We start from the raw sequence: 8,190 nt of genomic DNA, 5'->3' as shown, positions 1-8,190 counted from the left end.
GGGCGGCGCTCCGCCCCTGGCGCTGTCAGCCCTCATCGGTCGCCGTCCTGTGGTGCCTCCGTCATCACCCGCGACGCCACCTCGCCGGCACCACCCCTCCCGGTCTCCTTCCTCTCCCTCTACCACGTCGTCCTCCCCACCGCTTGCCGGCCCCGGTCGTCCTCGCCGGCCGCCTCTCCAGCCTCCTACCCGCCGGCACCCCTACCCTGCCCCCTCGGTGAGCTCCTCCACTGCCCGCTCACATCCCCTTGTCTCGGTCACCGCCGCCTCCCGCCATGGCCTCGCCGCGCTCGGTGCGCTCGCCGCGCCCCACCCGCGGTGGACCGCGCGTGGTCAAGCACGCCCGCACGCGCCGACTTCCTGCCCCGCGGCCATGCCCGCGCACCACCCTATGCACTACCGTCGGCCCCGCCCTCTGCTACCGCCACCTCGCTCGCGGTTGGCGCCCCGCTCCCTCAAACCCTAACCACGCCTTGCCTCCGCCTCGTGTGCGGCCTCGCCCTCGGCCCAGTTCCCCACCGCTGCTACTGCTGCACCTCGACCATGCGCCGCCGCCGTCCCGTCGCCCTCTGCTTCGACCGTGCTGCGTCGGCGCCCCGCCGCTGGCCCGGTTGCCTCGCCCGCACCCGGGCGCCCGTGAACCCGCTCCGTTTGGCACTAGGCCACAGACAGTTGAGGCCCACGCCCCTAAAAGTTTGTTTTAAAAAGGAATATTAATTAAAAGGCGGAATTAAATATATATAAATTAATTAATTAGTTAACTAATGAATTAATTAACTTAATTAATTTTGATTAACAAACTTAACTTAGTTAACCTGTTTAGTTAGACTAATGAACTTAGCTAATTGTGAACAGACAATGACGGGGGACCCATTGGTCAAGTTGACCAGTCAACTCTGCTGACTGGGCACTCCCAGTCAGTGACAGGTGGGACACTCTGGGTCCACTTTGACTTTGTTGACCAGTCAACTGGTCAACGGTTGACTGGGTTAACTCACCCCAGGCCCACGGGTCATACTCAGTGGCTAGCTACTGCTGGGTAAATGAGTATTGCATTATTTATTTTCGAATTAAAATAAATCCAAAAAATTCAGAAATTGTTTAAATCTTTAAGAATTAATATAAAATAATCTATAACTCGGATGAAAATACTTTGTACATGAAAGTTTCTCAGAATGACGAGACGAATCCGAATACGTAGTCCGTTTGCCAACCACACATCCCTAGCATAGCGAACATGCAACTTTCCCCCTCCGGCCCATCTGTCTGAAAACGCGAAACACCGAGAATCTTTCCCGGATGTTTTCCCCCTTCGCCGGTATCACCTAGTACTACGTTAGGTCACCCCTAGCACCGTGTATTGCCATGTTATGCTTTGTGATGCTTTGTTATTTATTGTGTTCCCCGTCCGTTACTTCTTTCCGGTAGACCCCGAGACTGCCGGCGGCCCCCAGCTCGACTACGGTGTTGACGACCCTTCCTTCTTGCCAGAGCAACCAGGCAAGGCCCCCCTGATGACCAGATATCACCTATTTTTGTCTCTACTGCTTGCATTAGAGTAGTGTAGCATGTTACTGCTTTTCGTTAATCCTATCCTGATGCATAGCCTGTCTTTGCTACTACTGTTGTTACCTTTACCTACAATCCTAAATGCTTAGTATAGGATGCTAGTATTCCATCAGTGGCCCTACATTCTTGTCCGTCTGCCATGCTTTACTATCGGGCTGTGATCACTTGGGAGGTGATCACGGGTATATACTTATATACATAATATGTGATACATGTGGTGACTAAAGTCAGGTCGGCTCGTAGAGTACCCGCAAGTGATTCCGATGTGGGGGCTGAAGGGGCAGGTGGTTCCATCCAGGTAGTGGTGGGCCTGGGTTCCTGACGCCCCTCGACTGTTACTTTGTGGCGGAGCGACAGGGCAGGTTGAGACCACCTAGGTGAGAGGTGGGCCTGAACTTGGTCGGAGTCCGTGGATACTTCAATTAACACGCTTAACGAGATCTGGGTATTTGATCTGAGTCTAGCCACTAGCCTATACGCACTAACCAACTACGCGGGAACAGTTATGGGCACTCAATGTCGTGGTATCAGCCAAAGCCTTCTTGACATCAGCGACTGAGCGGTGCGCGCCGGATTGGACCGTAAGCCTGCGCTTGTATTGAGGGGGCTAGGTCTGCTTCCGGCCGCGTACGCAACATGCAGGTGTGCAATGGGAGATGGGCCCAGACCCCTGTGCGCAAAGGATTTAGACCGGCGTGGGGACCTCTCTGTTGTGCCTACGTAGGGCTGCGATGTGTTGATCTTCTGAGGCCGGACATGACCTAGGAAGGTGTGCCCGGTCAGAGGGGTCGAGCGTGTTGGGTAATGCGGTGCACCCTTGCAGGGAAGTTTATCTATTCGAATAGCCGTGTCCCTCGGTAAAAGGACGACCCGGAGTTGTACGTTGACCTTATGACAACTAGAACTAGATACTTAATAAAACACACCCTTCCAAGTGCCAAATACAATTCGGTGATCGCTCTCTCACAGGGCGACGAGGAGAGGATCGTCGGGTAGGATTATGCTATGTGATGATACTTGGTTAACTTATCATCTACTCTCTCCTACTACTTCAAGATGGAGGCTGTCAGAAGCTTAGTCCTCGATAGGACTAGCTATCCCCCTCTTATTCTGGCATTCTACAGTTCAATCCACATATAATACCCCTTTCATTGATACCAATGCATATGTAGTGTAGATCCTTGCTTGCGAGTACTCTGGATCAATACTCACGGTTGCTTTGCACCCCGTTTTTCCCTTTCTATACCTGGTTGTTGCGACCAGATGTTGGAGCCCAGGAGCCAGATGCCACCAACGACGACTCCTACTACATGGGAGGTGCCTGCTACTACGTGCAGGTCGCCGACGACGACCAGGAGTAGTTTCGGAGGGTCCCAGGCAGGAGGCCTTGCCTTTTCGACCGTTGCTATTTTGTGCTAGCCTTCTTAAGGCAATCTTGTTTAACTTATGTTTGTACTCAGATATTATTGCTCCGCTGACTCTTGTGTCTTTGAGCATTTGTATTTGAGCCTTAGAGGCCCCTGGCTTGTAATATAAAGCTTATATTATCTTATTTGTGTCTAGAGTTGTGTTGTGATATCTTCTCGTGAGTCCTTGATCTTGATCATACACATTTGCGTGTATGATTAGTGTACGATTGAATCGAGGGCGCCACAGATGAGGAGGATGACACTGATTTGGAGGATATCCCTCCCCGATTTCGGTAGGATAGCAAGGCATCATTATGCAAGAAGATCTTGAAGCTTGAGCTAGAGAATGAGCATCATAGGGATGATAACTTCAGCCTCCGACGCAAGATGGAGAAAAAGGACACTACCTCATCTACACCACCACCTCCTTCTTCACCACCAAAGAAGACTTGAGTACACGTTATGGGCACTCACCTTGGCTCATGCCAAGCTTGGGGGAGGTACCCCGGTGTCGTATCACATCACCTTCTTTGCCCTTTGTTTATCTTAGTTCTATATCTAGTTCTCTTTTGATTTAGTTGAATAAAAGTTTAGTCCAATCTATCTTTGAGTGTTTACTTAGTGATCTGTCTATCTATGTAATTGTGTGCGAGATATATAATAAAGAGTAGTTCGAGTTTTGCTTTCTTTACTTTTATGTTTCAATCAAAATAAAAGGAAATAATGAAAAAAGATCATATGCTAATCTTATGGTAAGTAATGACATCACATAGATCGATCGGAAAGAATAACTTGGTGTTATTTTAGTACGAACTCTAGGATAGATTGATTGAAAAGAATAGCTTTGAGGTGGTTTCGTACCCTACAAACAATTTTGTCTTATGTTCTCCGCTAGATAAGAACTTTAGGGTGATTCTTCATCACACGTTGATGGATGCTTATATGATCCAATTATATTAGCATTGTTGAGAGATTGCACTAGCGAAAGTACGGACCCTAGGCCTCATTTTTAAGCATTGCAATACCGTTTGTGCTCACTTTTGCTACTCGTTACCTTGTTGTTTTTATTGTTACTATTAAAAAAATCAATATCTGCTATCATTACTACACTTGTATCACCATCTCTTCGCCGAACTAGTGCACCTATACAATTTACCATTGTATTTTGTCTGTTGTGGACATAAGAGACTTTTTGTTATTTGGTTGTAGGGTTGTTTGAGAGAGACCATCTTCATCCTACGCCTCCCACGGATTCATTTACCTTAGGCCATCTACTTGAGGGAAATTTTCTACTGTCCTACAAAACTCTGCGCTTGGAGGACCAACACGAGTCTACACGAACAAGTTGTGTAGTAGACATCAAGCTCTTTTCTGGCGTCGTTGCCTGGGAGGTGAGTGCTTGAAGGTATATATTTAGATCTTGCAATTGAATCTTTTAGTTTCTTGTTTTATCAATAGTTTGGTTTATGAAAGAAAACTACAAAAAATTGAATTGAGGTGGCCTGATATTATTCGTCTTTATCATGTCTTTCTTGAAAATGATGGAAAGGATAATTGTGCTCAATTGATAGAAGAAGAATTCAATAAAATGATTGGCATGAATGATGAGCATGATTGCAATGTTTTTAGTATGAATTCTTTGAATATCCATGATGCTAATGATATGCAAAGCCTTAAGCTTGGGGATGCTATATTTGATGAAGATGATATTTTTAGTCCCCCAAGTTTTGATGATAAAATTTATTATGATGAAAGCATGCTGAGGGAGTCCTGGATAATGGGGGTCCTCGGGCATCCGGGATATGTGACATGGGCTGGACTGATGGGCCGTGAAGATACATGATAGAAGGTTTTCCCTCGTGTCCGGATGGGACTCTCCGTTGCGTGGATAGCAAGCTTGGTGGCCAGACGTGTAGTTTCCTTTCTCTGTAAACCGACTCTGTACAGCTCTAGTCCCCTCCGGTGTCTATATAAACCAGAGGGCTTAGTCCGTACAGGAAATCATAATCATATAGGCTAGACATCTAGGGTTTAGCCATTACGATCTCGAGGTAGATCAACTCTTGTAACCCCTATACTCATCAAAGTCAATCAAGAAGGAAGTAGGGTATTACCTCCGTTAAGAGGGCCCGAACCTGGGTAAACATCATGTCACTCGTCTCCTATTACCTTCGATCCTCAGACGCACAGTTCGCGACCCCCTACCTGAGATCGGCCGGTTTTGACACCGACATTGGTGCTTTGATTGAGAGTTCCTCCGTGTCGTCAATAGAAGGATCGATGGCTCATCTTGTCGTCAACGACAAAATCACCTCTGGAAGGGCCCTAGCTCCTGGGAAGATCCTCTAGCTCGGCAGTTTTACCATGGGCGTCCGCTCGGCCGTTAAGCCAAAGCCGGTCCCCAAACCACCAAAAATCATCTCCGCATTGGCCTCGAACACGCCGATAAGATGGATCCAACAGATGTTTCGTCTTTGAACAAACTGCTAGATCCCATCGCCGCGCTAGGGGTCACGATAGACTATGATCAGATCGGTCTTAAACTCGATCAGAGGGAAATCAAGTCCCCACCGATAACCCATATAGTTGCGGTTGTGGAGGAGCAAGCTAAGGATAACTCTCCCCCTATGCTGATAACAAGCTATGTTCGGATTTCTGAGCCCTGCGAGCCGGATACCCATCTTCGGGAAGAGACTCCCTGTCCTCCGAACATAGAACCGGGCGTCGAGCCTGAAAACCTCCAGGATACTCCGGATCCTAGGCTAGTGACCTTAGAAATTCTTAAAACTCTGGATCCCATAGTGGGTCAGGTTTTGGATTTAAACCTGCCCACCCACCACAAGCAATATTCGCCAAGCAATTCCGATCCTTCAGACATATGCGACCTAATGTTTGTGCAGCAGCAACCTCAGGAAACAATCCATCACTTTTGGGCTAGATTCCTCCTTGTTAAAAACAAGATCAAAGATTGCTGCGACGACAACGCGGTTTCAGTATTTTACCGCAACTGTACGGACGAGGGTATCCTCAATGCCCTCAACCAACGCTGCATACTGCACTTTGCAGATTTGGCACACATAGTACAGAAATATTGCACCATGGAAAGCGCCTGGAAAGCCCAGACAACTCGGTGGGAACCGCCTTCCTTTAAGCCACCCACAGGACAGACAAAAAGGATGCATCCTCACAGGGCACCTGATCATCACCCTATGGACAAGAAAATTAAGCCCTCAATGGGACACATAACTGCCCTTGATGAATGGCTCAACAAGCCCTATCGGATACAGATGATGCCAAATTCCGAACCAACTCACAGCCTCGAGGCATGTTGGGTGCTCTGGCAGGTAGCCAAGAGCGGTGAGGCTATCCTCACCAATATGACCTTCAAAAAGTACCCTTCGGAGGATGACGACCTCAACGTCTTTACGGTCTTTGAGACCTTCTCTTCAAATAATCGACGTAAAAGGGTACTCCGCGACCTCATCGAAGTCAACCAAGTAGCTGCAGTAAACCCTTGGAACACTATGGCGATAACTTTCACCGCCAACGACGAGCCAAGGGCTCGATCAGTCCATGCACCAGCCGCTTTGGTCTTAAATCAAATCATCGATGGTTGTCGGCTCTCTAAAGTACTCATGGACGGTGGCAGCAGACTGAACCTCATCTACAAGGACACGCTCGATAAAATGCAAGTAGACAAGAGTTGCATCGAGCAGAGCAGCACAACCTTTCGAGGCATTATCCCTAGCCGAGAGGCGCGATGCTCGGGGAAAATTAAACTTGATGTGGTATTCGGCACGCCGGAGAACTACAGGTCCTAAGAGTTAATCTTCCATGTGGCACCTTTCAAAGGTGGACATCACGCCCTGTTGGGGCGAGACGCATTCACACGCTTTCAAGCCATACCCCATTACGGGTACATGAAGCTCAAAATGCCCGGGCCCAATGGAGTTATCACAATCACAAGTGATCCGGACATAGCACTCTGTGCCGAAAACAAAATCGCATCCCTGGCCCTCGAGGCATTATCCGAGGCCCTTGCGGCTGAGGAGCTCATTGCTCTGCGTTCCACAGTGGATAGAGACGATGTAATCCTCGATAAAAGGCATAAGTCCACTTCGTTCAAGCCACCAGACGAAATAGTTCAATTCCAAGTTCACCTGACGGATCCTAATAAAACAATAGCCATTGGAGCAAAGCTGGATCCGACGGTCGACGCCACTCTAAGAGCATTCCTATGCGAGAATTGGGACATCTTTGCCTGGCATCCCTCGAATATGCCAGGAATCCCACGCAGACTGGCCGAACACAGTCTCAACATAATAAGGGTTCAAGCCAGTTAAGCAAACGCTGCCATGATTTTCCGAACCCAAGTGATAAGCTATGGGGGAGGAGCTAGCCAAACTACTTGAAGCCGGGTTCATTAGAGAAATCAAACACCCGGATTAGCTAGCTAACCTGGTCATGGTGCCAAGGAAGGACAAATCCTGGCGCCTTTGTGTTGATTTCAAAGACCTCAACAAGGCTTGCCCTAAGGACCTCTTCCCACTACCCCGCATTGACCAAATCATTGATGTAACTGCAGGACACGATTCACTGTGTTTCCTCGACGCATACTCCGGATTCCATCAGATTAAGATGAAGGAATCCGATCAGGATGCAATGGCATTCATTGCTCCGTATGGGCCTTTTTTGCTTCAACACTATGCCTTTCGGACTGAAAAATGCCGGCGCCACTTACCAGCACACGATTCAAACATGCCTGGAAAAACAAATTGGCAAGACGGTGGAGGCATATGTAGATGATCTAGTCATCAAAACTAAACATGTTGAATCATTGGTGGACGACTTACGCCTTACATTTGACAACCTCCGAACATATGACATACGGCTCAATCCGGAAAAATGTGTTTTCGGTGTTCCAGCTGGAAAGTTGCTCAGATTCATTGTTTCCAAAAGAGGAATCGAAGCAAATCCGGCCAAAATCCGAGCCCTGTCACTGTTGGCAACACCAACAGACCTAAAACAGGTCCAAAAACTAGTTGGGTGTGTGACAGCCTTGAGCCGCTTTATTTCCAGATTGGGAGAGAAGGCGCTGCTGCTATATCGCCTACTCCAATGTACTGGCCACTTCGAGTGGACGGACACGACAACAGCCGGGTTGGAAGAAATAAAAACTTTGTTAGCAAACAACCCAATCCTTGCCACACCT

Source organism: Triticum dicoccoides, chromosome 3A (assembly GCF_002162155.2).
Source record: "Triticum dicoccoides isolate Atlit2015 ecotype Zavitan chromosome 3A, WEW_v2.0, whole genome shotgun sequence".
Classification (NCBI taxonomy): Eukaryota; Viridiplantae; Streptophyta; class Magnoliopsida; order Poales; family Poaceae; genus Triticum; species Triticum dicoccoides.
Note: the sequence above shows the minus strand (reverse complement) of the source record.